This window comes from Astatotilapia calliptera, chromosome 11, assembly GCF_964374335.1.
Source record: "Astatotilapia calliptera chromosome 11, fAstCal68.1, whole genome shotgun sequence".
Classification (NCBI taxonomy): Eukaryota; Metazoa; Chordata; class Actinopteri; order Cichliformes; family Cichlidae; genus Astatotilapia; species Astatotilapia calliptera.
This window is the reverse complement of record NC_137432.1, coordinates 22194112-22207325: the sequence shown is the minus strand read 5'-3', so window position 1 is coordinate 22207325 and position 13214 is coordinate 22194112. Positions and strand designations below refer to the sequence as shown.

Genomic DNA, 13214 nt, shown 5'->3' with positions numbered 1-13214 from the left:
TCAGACCAGCTGTGGTATTTGAATGCTAAACAGCCCAAAGCCTGACAGGGAAACCTTCCCCACATCATTACACCACTACTAGCAGCCCAAATTGGTGATACAAGGCAGGATGGATCCATGCTTTTATGTTGTTTACACCACATTCTGACCCAGTCGAATGAAAGTCACAAGCAGAACTTGTGACTCATCGGACCAGGCAAAGTTTTTCCAATCTTTATCGTCTAATTTTGGTTAACTGTAGCCTCAGTTTCCTGTTCCCCGGGAACCCAGTGAGACCTTCTGCTTCTCTTTTCTCGTGTCAACATTTGACATGCTGTGCATTCAGAGATGATCTTCTGCATACGTTGGTTGTAACTGTCTCTTTTGTAGGTCATTCTCTCCCTGAAAGTCACTTACATCACCATTCTTCAGCTTTCCTCCCTCAACCAGGAGTTATTATCTACGTCTCTATTTTCATTAAACCAATATAAGTCAGCATGTTAATGAGGGGTTTTCCGAGGAGCTGACAGACACAGGTTGTCATAATTGGAGGAAAATCAGGCATAGCTCAGAGCTTCCACAGAGTTTAAGTGGTTGTTATTCTGTCCCCCAATTTACAAGTAAAATTTTAATAATGCTGCTTAAAGACCCGCATCTAATTTATTCATATCCATTTTTTCATGGACCACCTAGTTTCTGGACTTTTACAAAAACAGCAGGATCTCCGACAAAAGACAAAATTTACTCTTTCAAGCAAAAAAAATTATATATATATGCTTACTAAAGGATTTCAGTTTTAAAGTCAGATGCATTTTTCATATTTTAACTGAGCTTTCAGTGAGGAAGCAAAAGTTTTCTGATGCTGATACTCACACATATATACTGTTTTATTGAGAAAAAAGTCCTGACATAGCTGCGCGCACACCCACAGGGGAATGATGCTGCTTTCTATGATGACTAATGGGCAGTTTGCTATGGCTATAAAACATGTGTGGGTATACAGGATAGAGAAATAAAATGGAAAGAAGAGGAGAATAATGGCACGGAAGGAAGGGAAAGAGACGGAACACAAGGTGTGAATAGAGCGCTCGGGATCCTAACAGATATCCCATGCACAGCCATCACGTCTGTAAAGGAAAGAAAAATAGAGCATGCATGGAGCAAACATCACCTCAGACTAAACCTTCACAGTGCAAATTAAACACACCGTGACTCTGGAGACACGGTGAACATTTGACATTAAAAAAAACAGCACAGTGAACATATTCATGCACTCCCGTGATGAAGACATTTGGCGTGTTCAAGAGTGTTCGGGTCACAGGAGTGCACTGTTAGCCTTTGTTCTGCTGGGATGTGTGTTTAAGATTCAGAGCTTGTGATCTTTGTCCGGGCCCATGCTGAGCCCTGACGGGGGGGAAAGCGAGCGAGGCATCAAGGCACCAACACAGGCTCCTAATGGATGATGCCGATAACAGATTTCAGCTTTAATTGTTGTGGGATTTAAATAATTTATTGAGCAGACAAAGACGCAAACTCAGCCTCACCCCCATCCCCCACACCGACACACTCTTATGTAGAGAGATCCCCCACCCGCCCACACCCCGCCCCTGCTTAAGATGAGCGCGCATGTATAAATGTGTAACTGAGAGCTACGTCTTTATGTGCCATCAAACAGATAATGTGACAGAAATAAACTGTTTACATGCGGTAGCCTTCTGCTGCAAATCCGCAACGTAAATGATGATCAGGGAAATGTGGTTTGTAAAAATGAGGCTTAGGATGTCGTTGCCAGGAACACAAACAGATCCATTTAAGACCTTTAATCTATTACTTTTAGTTTGTCATGCACCTATTCACACAAAATCAGCCAAATCATGCACCTTGTATTATGTACCCCGCCCCCTCCTTCTTGTTGCCAGAACATCAGATCCAGTGGGGTGGTTTGCAGTGCCTGAATGTTGGATGTTGGCATCAGATTTTCTGGGTTGTGTTTGTCAGGCGTCCACCAGCACATCCCGCAGATGCTTGAACAAATGGGGGGATCTGGGATTTTACAGGCTGAGTCACTGCTTTTTCCTTTTTGTCATGTTCCTTTTGCTGTTCCTGATATTTTGGGGGGATGTAAAGGGAAAATCCACCCCTCTCTCCCTCTGGAGGAGAGTGCAGTTGCCATGACGAGGTGTGCTTGATCGGCATCAATGTTCCAGCCTAAGATCAACATGCATCCAGGGAAACGCTGCATTATAACGAGATGATCAATCACCTGTCACTTTTAATAACGTGGCTCGTTGCCATATTTGTGCTGTGTCTGGCACGTGAGAGTATCTGTGCAGTCCAGATGTGCGCCTGCAACAGGGACAGTACAAACAGGCAACCACAGCTTTCGCTCATTTTCTGTCTCATTCAGCGTCTGCCTCTCAGCTCATTGCTTTTATAAATAGTCTGCTTATCCTCAGCTGTAATTGAAGAGAGTCTTCTTGGCCCTGCTGCCGCAGCAACATCTGTCTAAGAGCTGGCGTACAGCTGTCAATCAGCCCTGGAGGAGATTTTGGAGGCAGAGCCACAGACGCTTCGCTTACAGCCCACGGTGTTTCATAGCCAACCTAGAACAGCCATTTACATAGCAATCACATCTCCCTCTACATTTTAATGTCAGCCAACCCCCCGCTCCATCAAACACTCACACACACTGAACCAGTGGAAACATAAGAGCACTGATGCAGCTTCAGTTGGGAAATTGTTGTTCTAAAAAGGCTTATTCAACTTCATTAAATGGCCCTTTGCAAAGGTAAAAAGTGACTGAAGCAGCGAGAAGCAATGAGTCCATCACATCAAAACTTCAGCCTTCCTTTAAAGCATTTTTGTTGTGAGTTGCTCTGGGCAAAGACATCTGCTGTGGCAACCCCGTCCAATCTCCTGAGGTGAGCCATGCACGCACACATAAACGAAGTTTCTGCGTGGTCTAAAATTCCTCTCACGATCTGTGTCGCCGAGCACTGCGGTGGCGCTGGGATGAAAAAGAGCACTAAAAGGCTTGATTGGCAGGACTAATGTTTGTGCGTGTGAGCGAGTGGATTGGCAGAAGTGTTGGGGTACCAGGCTTTTCACTGCTTTCACACAGGCTTTTCAAAAGGACCTTCTTAATAAACTCAACACCCAAAAACACACAAACACAATAAGATGCTGAAAAACAGCAAATTTAACCACATATAGCGACACAGCGACACATAAGCATACAGGCACTGCTGTCATCAAATGGACTCCATGTATGGATTTGACATTTAACCCAGTAATAAAAGGACACATAAGGACACACAAAGGACGGCATATGTGCTGTGTCAGGCGTCTGTAATGAGCATGGGGGGAGTGCTGAGGAAGGATAAGTGCACAAGAGAAAGCATGAGGGGGAGGCAGGGAGATGGAAAGGTGTGTAAGAGAAATAAAGATGTGAAAAGGCAAAAGAAAAAGAAGAAAAAACTGAGGAGGGGTTGTTCTCTTTGGGGAAAGCTGCAGCTGCTTTCACCTGCCCACCACTCCCCACCCCTGTCTCCCACTGAGGCCTCATTACAGGTCTCCAGGCTATAATTCATTCACTCTCCAATCACTTATCAGGCTTGTAGCTCCACCAGCAGACTCCCTGGGACCCCTGCTCTTATTGCAGAGGGAATACTGATGCTCACAAACAAGAGCCGCCCCGGACTGCCAAGACTGAAATTCCTTTTAACCCATGTAAGAAATGAGAGGGGGGGGATGTCTTTATCCACATTAGCCTGTGATATTTATTCCAATGCATGTACTAATATATATTTCAAAATGCATAATTCTGCCCTATTTGAAAACTTTAAAGAAAAAGAAAAGGCAAAGTAAAGTTTTCATGCAAATCTGTAAGTTTCTTTTTAAACCAGTTAAAAAAACAGTTACATAACTTCCTTGGTAGAGGTAATAAACAAGGATGGAAAGCTATACAGTATTCCTACTTTCTTGGCATCATTGCGCACTTAGGTCTATAGCACGCAACATACAGGACAACCAGAGCTGACTCCTGAATTATGCAGAGACTGGGGATTTTGCAGGAACTAAGGAGAACATGCAAAGCTCTATCTGTGACAGCACGTGCATGGCTAGTGAACACCATGTCATGTAGAGAGAGGATAATGGAGACAAAGAGACTTTGGAGACCTGCACACTTGGGACTGAGTAGTAATAACTACTAAGGTATATCCCCCCAAAAATGTGTATCAATTTAATACACCCTGTGATTTTATGTGTTTGCATTTCTGTCTGTATTTGGTGGTAATGTTGGTCTCCATCTACACATCGGATTTTGTAGGCTGGTAAATTTTGTTAAGCAGTTCATCTCCTGACAGTAAACCGCACTTCAGCGTGAAAGAATAAAATGGGTAAGCTATCTGAGACAATAGTCTTTGGTGAGGTATTAGTATCTTTTCCTGCTGGGAGAAAAACAGTCTACCTCCTGTTTCTGTCTTCAACAAGAGCCGGCTCCAGGAGCTCTCTTTGTCTTCACTAATCCTCCACACTGAGTGAGATGGCCCAGCATAGGAGATGGGGAATGAAAGGGTGGGAGAGGCAGGCTGGGGGATAAATAATGTGAATATGGGGAGAAAGGATGATAAACCAAGAGGATGCTTGGGTATCTGCAACACAAGCCCTGTCCTTTAAATGGCAGCTTAGCATAGACACGATAGCGTCAGCTGGTCAATCGGCCTGCCAATTCAGTCCAGACTGATAAATTCCAACAATTACCGGATGCCTTACTGTGATATGCTGTGATATTACAGCCATTCATCTTCCCAAAAGCATGAACCCTAATGATGAATGGAGCTGACATTTACTCTTTTTATACTAAACGAAAAATAACTGCATAAGTCAAACTGACTCAGAACCAAGTAAACCTTCAATACAAGGACTGCAGATGTTTCCAGCTACCACTCACGCTGACTTTGTATGAGAAAAACATCCAAATGTCCACCCTGAATAGAAGAATTTATTACAGCAACCAAAACCACTGCTTTAAAGCACAACAGAGAAAACAAGTATTGCTTTCCAAAGACTCAATCTTCCTCACTCTTCTCACAAATTTGCACAGAAGCTCTGAAGGACTTCCAAACTGCCTCACCTTCCTCGGCCGCAGCACGCATTACTATTATGTACATCCCCGATGCTATTTGTTCTCCTACATTAATCCCGCTCACCTCCAAGCACAGATGCTCGCCGCCTCATAGCCAGAACAGACTGTAAATACACAGTCCTGGATGTGCCAATGAGCCTCTTAGCAAACACAATCTGCAATATACTACCTGTGAGCACTATATTAGCTCATACACACATACATACACACACAAACATAATCCCCAATGTGATAGCTAAAGCTATGAGCTTAAGTGCTTGCATGTGAGAGAGAGAGAGAGAGAGAGAGAGAGAGAGAGAGAGAGAGAGAGAGAGGTTTGACAAGGATCACAGTGAGGAGCTCTGCCTGAGGCGAGAGGAGAGGAGAGGAGGGTTTTTTTTTATGAAACTCCTTTCAAGTACCTATCTCTATCATGCGTGCTCTCCGTATCTCTCCCCATCTCCTGCACTTACTCAACCCACCCACAAACTCAAGGGTGCATGAAGGACACCCTCATACCTCCCTCTGTCCTTTTACCTCTTTCCAAACTCCCTTTGCTTCTTTCTTTGTCTCTCTCTCTCTCACACACACCCCTCTCAGTGTTTTTCTCATTAACTTTGCCGTAAATCTGATCACGCCTCTCTGTAATAAATTACAGAGCCCGGGAATAGAAAAGGGGAAACCAGGATGGAGGTGGAAAAGGAGAAAAGCTGGTTGTAGCAACATCGGGATGGAGAGATCTGATTTGTGGCTGGATGATAGACTATTCTGGAACGGGACATGAGAGATCATTAAATTATACAAATATGAAGATGTAAGGATGAGCAATAATTGCATACATGCAGGCACATGCACAGCACAGAGACACAGAGCAATAATTCCCAAGCTACTCGATGCCTACTCACATTTTAGGGATCAAGTGGCAAATGCCACAAAATCCACTGAAAGTCACGCAAAGGCTCAATGGCACTTTGATGCACTTATTTGTTCTCTGAGTGAACAAGAGATCATTGTCAGGTAAAAAAAAATACTCTGAGACCCACCAGCTACTCCCACTGAGCTTCTCCAGCATAAGTAGGAAGGAGATATTTTAAAAGTTTAGAGTTCTAGAAGAAAAATCAGACACTGTTAGATAACTGGCATTTTAAAATGCTGCCAAAACTTAGATGGGCAAATCTTCCAGCTGAATCATCAATACAAAGAACAACATTTTAGGAAAATATCTCTCTTTAGTATGGAAAAAAGGTAAAAACTTCATGTTTTGTTCATTTACAGCTACTCTGAGTGACTGAGGCCCAGGAGTAACTACCTTGCCATGTTTTGCCACTCAGTTAAAAAGTTAAATCAATAATAAGTTTGGAAAATTCTACCTCAGTTATACCCGGTGGAGTTTTGAACCATTAATAACATTGGAGGAGAGTTTTAATTAGTTTTGTCTCCATCGTGGACATCCTGGACTTCCAGGTCACGGGGGGGGGGGGGGGGGGGGGGGACATTTGCACTAGCGATGTTACCAGAACAGATACTTATGATGCCTTCCAGGATCTTTCTATGTCAAAATGATGAAAACAAGACTATCTACCTACTCTATCTAACAAAGAAAACAACATGAAGAAGACGGCAAAGAACATGCACCTGCCAACACAGCCCTGCTCCAACACATCAATAACAAAGGCAGGACTTTCTTACTGATGCTATCATGGTTTTCAGACAAGGGAGGAAATACTTTCAATTCAGTGACACACAAAAAAGACAGCGCCTAAAGAATTTAAGGTGTGTGAATTTAAACTCAAAATCACACAGCATTCAAAACAATATCGTTCTAGGGTTATCCTGAAATATACTTTACCATTTTGTTTGACACAGCTGTGGTGAAATCAGCTTTGCTCAATCAGTTAAGCTAATGTTGTGTTCGCTTAAGCTAGCATAATGTAACTAATGTTAGACCTTACAGTAACTCCAGCAAGCTACTCGGCAACCAACGTCACTTATACAAAATATTTTGTGTTTTAACAACAACAACCTGCCATCTCTCTGTTAGTGACTTAAAACAAACTTTTGCACGGGATAATCATTTCGTTTTGTTAGCTTTGGTATTTTATTCTTGACCACCAGTTTAGCTCACTGGGTGGAGTAGGTGGCACATATATCGAGGCAGTTTACTGTGCATCTTCCCTCTGATCTTGCTCTCAGTTTTCCTTTCTTCTCCAAGCTAAAAATACATATTAAAAACATTCGCAAAAGAGTTGTAAAGAAATGTATGAGATATAATTTTTAAAAAGTTAGCTTGTTTGAACTTGGCTGAGCTCCCCTTCAAGAGGATCTTCTCAGATAAATCTAGACCACCTTCAGAGCTGTGGTTATTTTTAGAAGGCTCTGTGGTTGTCTCATTATGAGCACTTACTCTGTCCCTGTGATTTCAACAAGCTCCTAAAACATGCGCAGACCTTAGCTCACTGTAAGGACAAGAAAGACATTGTGGACAAAACAAGACACCCCCCATAATCTTTAGTGACAATATTGTAGTGAGTTAAATGGTCTGATTGTTCAAATATGTATTTTCTTTGATTGTGGTAAAATAATGTGTGCCCCAGTCTCCAAAAATGACATAGTGCAGGAAGCGTAGTTATTCCTCCGTTACACCACAAGAGGGAGTATCCCCTAAAATGAGCAGCTCTAGCGGGAGTAAAGAAGCCAGCCACTACCCATAAGGCAGTGCGCCTATAAGCGTTATGTGAGACTGCAAAAGTGTGTAACGCTGTGCTATGTCCATGTATATATTTGCAGGTAAGCAGATACAAGATGGTAAATAACTTAAAATGTGTCTACAGATGAGTCCACGGGGTTGCAGAGAATGTGGGAAAGTTGGCCGTTAATCCCCACTATGTGTCATTAGTGTATAAGTTATTGGTAGCGATGTGAATTAGCTGTGATGCTAACGATTAGCAGCTAGATCTGATTCATTAGTTTGTGCGGAAACCTCGTGGCACTTTTGTGGCTTTATACCTGTACCGGGCTGTAATCACAGCAGATGTAGACTGGTGGATCACACTACCTTTTGTTTATGTTTATTTCATTGTTACACGGTAAGAAATATTAGTGATTTGAGTTTAAAGACTACCCATAAGGCAGTGCGCCTATAAGCGTTATGTGAGACTGCAAAAGTGTGTAACGCTGTGCTATGTCCATGTATATATTTGCAGATGCAGTAAAGGCGAACTCACAAAGCCACACTGGTTTCAATTCATTTTAATTCAAGTGTGCAACAAAATTTGGTGGCAGCGGTGGGATCAGCGGTGCTACTGAGAAGCAGTGTGAGATTACAGAATCGTCACACACAGTATGGAGTTGGAGCAACTGCAAGACCAGCTAAGTGAGAGCTTGCTGCAGTTAAGGTCAGACCAACTACAAGAAGTGTGTTTACAAGCTAAAATCTCAATTGGGAAACAGACAAAGAAGCACACGCTGATCAGAACAATAAGTGAAGCAGTTGAAACAATTATTGAAGTGGAGGAAGAGGAAGTAGCACACACATTCCTGGACAGATTAATTAAAACTGTTAAAGAACTAAAGGAAAGAGATGACCCTGCACAGGAACATGAAGAGAGTATCAGTAGGGATGCGGTTGCATTGGCCAGTCTACAAGAACAATATGCAGCATTGCAACTAAGTTTTCAAACCTCAACAAAAAGGTTAGAGGAAGAAATGGCAAGACTGACAGACAGAATGGCCTCCCAAGAAACTAGTCAGGGTCTGGCTGCACAGCTACCTACTCGTCCATCACCGTTACCTGCTTCACCAGCAACACAGCCCCCTGAAGTGACTATACGCAGGGAATTTAGAATCAGTGGCCAAATTGGGGAACGGGGTCAGAAAGACAAACTGTCATACTCCAACTTGATTCATCAAATCGAAATGGGACTTAAAAAGAATCACAGCGAAGCTGAAATTATTGAAGCTGTTGTTAGGGCCATAAGCCCAGGCCTAAGTCTCCGTGATATGTTGGAGATTAAAACAGACCTTACCCTCATGCAGCTTCGTACCATACTGAGGGGACACTACAAGGAGGATAGTTCTACTGACCTCTATCATCGTCTGATAAATATCACTCAAGGAAGTAATGAGTCCCCACAGAACTTTCTATTTAGGGCAATCGAGCTGAAAGAAAGACTCCTAGCATCATCAAGGGAGCCAGGGACAGATGAACAATACAGTGTCGAACTGATTCAGAAAAAGTTTCTGCGAGCCGTTGGCACAGGTCTGATTAGCGACAATGTGAAATACCAGATCAAACCCTACCTGGATGATCCAGCAGTCACTGACGATGTGCTGATTGCAAAGACAAATGAAGCGGCCAGCCTTGAGTGGGAGAGGCAACAAAAATTCAGAAAGACCACCCGAGAAATGAAAGTAAGAGAGATAAAAGCAGAGGCACAGTCAGTGCAAGAGGCAGCAGTTGGTGCAGTGGGTGGGCAAGACCAGCCATTCTCCACCTCGACAAAAGGTAAAGCTGCTAAAGCACCAGCAACAGTGACACGCAAGGAAACTGAGCTGTTTGATATCATCAATCAACTAAAAGGGGAAATAGCTGAAATAAAAGGAGTTATTCGTGAGTCGCACCGACCTTCTCCCTCACACCGCCCAAGTCTCAAACGTGGCTGCAGGGATTGTCAGGACAGCAATAGAGGAGAAAACTGCGACCACTGCTTCAAATGTGGACAAAGTGGGCATTTGTCTAGGGGATGCCGCACCCGGAGAAAACTTCCAGACAGGGCAGAGCAGATTGGTATGTCAGCTAGCACGGTGAACCCACGCCCGTCACCCTCTTTTCAGCTACTAAACCAAGGTGAGCAACAACAAGATGTTCACAAACTCTTGACGGACAGTATAAAACATTTGGAGACAAAAACAGCAGCCGCCACACCAGATAAGAGGAATGAAGCGGTTTCCGTCAGCCTCCTCTCCCCAAAACGAAGAGCCCAGCTCCTCAATCTTATAGGGAGGAAGCACCTGATCACCTGCCTGCTTGAGGGAGTAAAAACCGCAGCGTTGTGGGACACGGGATCACAGGTTTGTCTCATAAATGAAAAATGGAGACAACAGAACATCCCACACCTCAAAGTTAGGAGTTTAACTGAAATCATTGGGCCTGGTATATTAGATGGGAGGGCAGTAAACCAGACACCAATCCCATTTTCCGGGTGGGTTGAAATCAAATTCAGGTTGCCCACAGAAGAGGCTGCACAGTTAGAACTTCTCGTGCCAGTATTAGTAGCTCAGGAAGACGGGGTGGCGGAGGAGCCAATAATTGGCTTCAACGTGATTGAATACATGCTAGAGAGGGGAATAGAGCCACCTCGTGCTGTAACAGAAGCTGTTAGCACAGCATTCTCCATTGACTGTAAGAAAGCTGAGGTCTTTATAAAGGTGATGAAGAGTGGAGACGATGGGCTAGGTGAGGGCAGAGTGAAAACTGGGAGAGAATTAATGAGTATCCCACCTGGTCAGACAAGAGTGGTCAAGTGTAGTGTGAGAGCAGGCCCACTCCCAGCAGGTCAGGATGTACTGTTCGAGCCCAGCCCCTACCCTCAGATGCCAGAGGGATTGGAGGTGCAAGAGGGCGTTGTCCATTTACAGCAAGGCAGGTGGTCCCGTATGAGCCTCCCAGTCACTAATACCAAAGCTTATGAGATCATACTGCCTCCGAGAACTGTTTTGGGACAAACTCAGAGGGTTCGAACTATTTACCCAGCAAACACAGTGACAGTGGAAATAGAACAAATGGGAACAACAAGATCTACTGTAGAAGCAACAGCTACACCTCCAGCTAGCCAAATTGGGGAACAGGAAAACAGAACAAGAAGCAACAGTGAAGGTGTTTGGGACCCCCCAGTTCCCCTCGACCATCTCTCTCCGGCACAGCAGCTGAAGATCAGGCAGCTATTAAGGGAGGAGAGTAATGCCTTTGCTCGTGATGAACACGATGTTGGCAATATCCCCTCACTGCAGCTTAAGATCCGCCTCAGCGACCCCACACCTGTTCGCCGAACATATACATCAGTGCCTAAGCCACTTCATAAAGAAGTAAAAGAATATTTGGAAGACTTGCTGAATAGAGGGTGGATAAAGAAATCAAAATCCCCCTACTCCAGCCCCATCGTATGTGTGCGAAAAAAGGATGGCGGCCTCCGCTTGTGCTGCGACTATAGGGAGCTAAATACGAAGTCAATCCCGGACCGCCATCCCATACCACGCATACAGGATATGCTCAACACATTGAAAGGAAGCTCCTGGTTCTCGGTCTTAGACCAAGGGAAGGCTTATCACCAGGGCTTCCTGGAAGAGTCAAGTCGCCCTCTCACAGCATTCATCACACCCTGGGGATTGTATGAATGGGTAAGAATTCCTTTTGGGCTGTCGTCTGCACCGGCAGAGTTTCAGAGGTCGATGGAAGAATGCCTTGCAGGGCTGCGGGACGACACATGTCTGCCTTACTTGGATGACAACCTTGTTCATTCAAAAACATTTGAGGACCACTTAAATGATCTAAAGCAGGTCCTGCAGCGTTATCAGAGCCATGGAGTGAAATTAACACCCAGGAAATGTGAACTGTTCAAAAATCAGGTGAGATTCCTGGGGAGGTTGGTAACTCAAGATGGTCACACCATGGACCCCGCTGACATTGCGCCTGTCCAAGCCTTAAAACAAAGGAACCCCACCACCATTGGGGAAGTGAGGAAGCTGTTGGGATTCATCTCATACTATCGCAACTATATTCCTAACTTTTCGCGCATTGCAAAGCCACTCTATGACCTGCTCTCTTCAGAAAAGCCAGGGGAAGGGAGAGACAGGAAGTCAAAACACAACAAAAAGACAAAGAATCAAGGGGGTCAGCTACCATCCTCTCACCCAGTGGCATGGTCAGCTGAGCATCATCAGGTGGTCTGTCAGCTCGTCAACTTCCTCATTCAGCCCCCCGTTTTAGGTTATCCTGACTTCGAGCAACCATTCATCTTACACTGTGATGCATCACAGGAGGGACTTGGAGCTGTGCTTTACCAAAGACAAAATGGGAAGCTAGTGGTTATTGCATATGGGTCTAGGACCCTTACTGCCCCAGAGAAGAACTACCACCTTCATTCAGGGAAGCTGGAATTTCTTGCCATGAAGTGGGCCATATGTGAGAGGTTTAGAGATTATCTCTACTATTCACCACCCTTCATTGTCTACACTGACAATAACCCCCTCACATATGTGCTGACAACGGCAAAACTGAATGCAACCACACACAGATGGGTGGCCGAACTCGCTGACTTCCAGTTCTCCATCAAGTATCGACCTGGTAGAGCTAACAGGGATGCAGATGGTCTCTCACGAATGCCCTTGGATATGGAACACTACATACAAACGTGTACAGAAGCAGTGACACCTGAGGTCCTAGACAGCGTGACTCAGGCTCTGGCTGTTCAGCTGCAGGGAAGTGAACCCTGGCTCTGCCCGTTAAACATCTCAACTGTGGTAGCAGAGCAAAGTGAGGAGGTAGGGATGTCAGGTCTGGAAATCCCTAAGGCAAACTTAAGAGATGCACAAAAAGAGGATTCTGTGATCGGGGAAGTCCTGAAGTATGTCATCTCTAATCGGTGGCCAAAAGGCAGAAAACAGGCAGGCAACAAAGAGATCGCTGCCCTGGCAAGGGAAAAACAGAAACTGCACCTTGATAATGATGGGTTACTGTACAGGAAAACACTCAGCCGAACACAGCTACTCCTGCCTAAGAAGTTCCATTCGCTCATTTATAAAGAACTACATGAAGACATGGGTCACCTGGGGGTGGAGAGAGTTTTGGCCCTCATTCGGGATCGCTTTTACTGGCCTCACATGCAGAAGGACGTGGAGCACTACATAACACAGGTGTGTAGTTGTCTAAAAAACAAGCGTCCCCACAAGCCCACCAGAGCCCCACTGATCAATATCACTACAACGTACCCGTTTGAGCTGGTCTCCATTGATTTTCTACATTTGGAGAAATGTAAGGGAGGGTATGAGTATATCCTCGTGGCCATGGACCACTTTACACGATTTGCTCAGGCTTATCCCTGCAGAGATA

The 13214-nt window shown here is 44.6% G+C and overlaps 1 protein-coding gene across 2 annotated transcripts in view; it reads right to left on the bottom strand.

The window, feature by feature from the left end:
• Positions 1-13214, bottom strand: part of adam22 (ADAM metallopeptidase domain 22) — a 72910-nt gene that overhangs the window by 45459 nt on the left and 14237 nt on the right. The gene's annotated exons all lie outside the window — the stretch shown is intronic.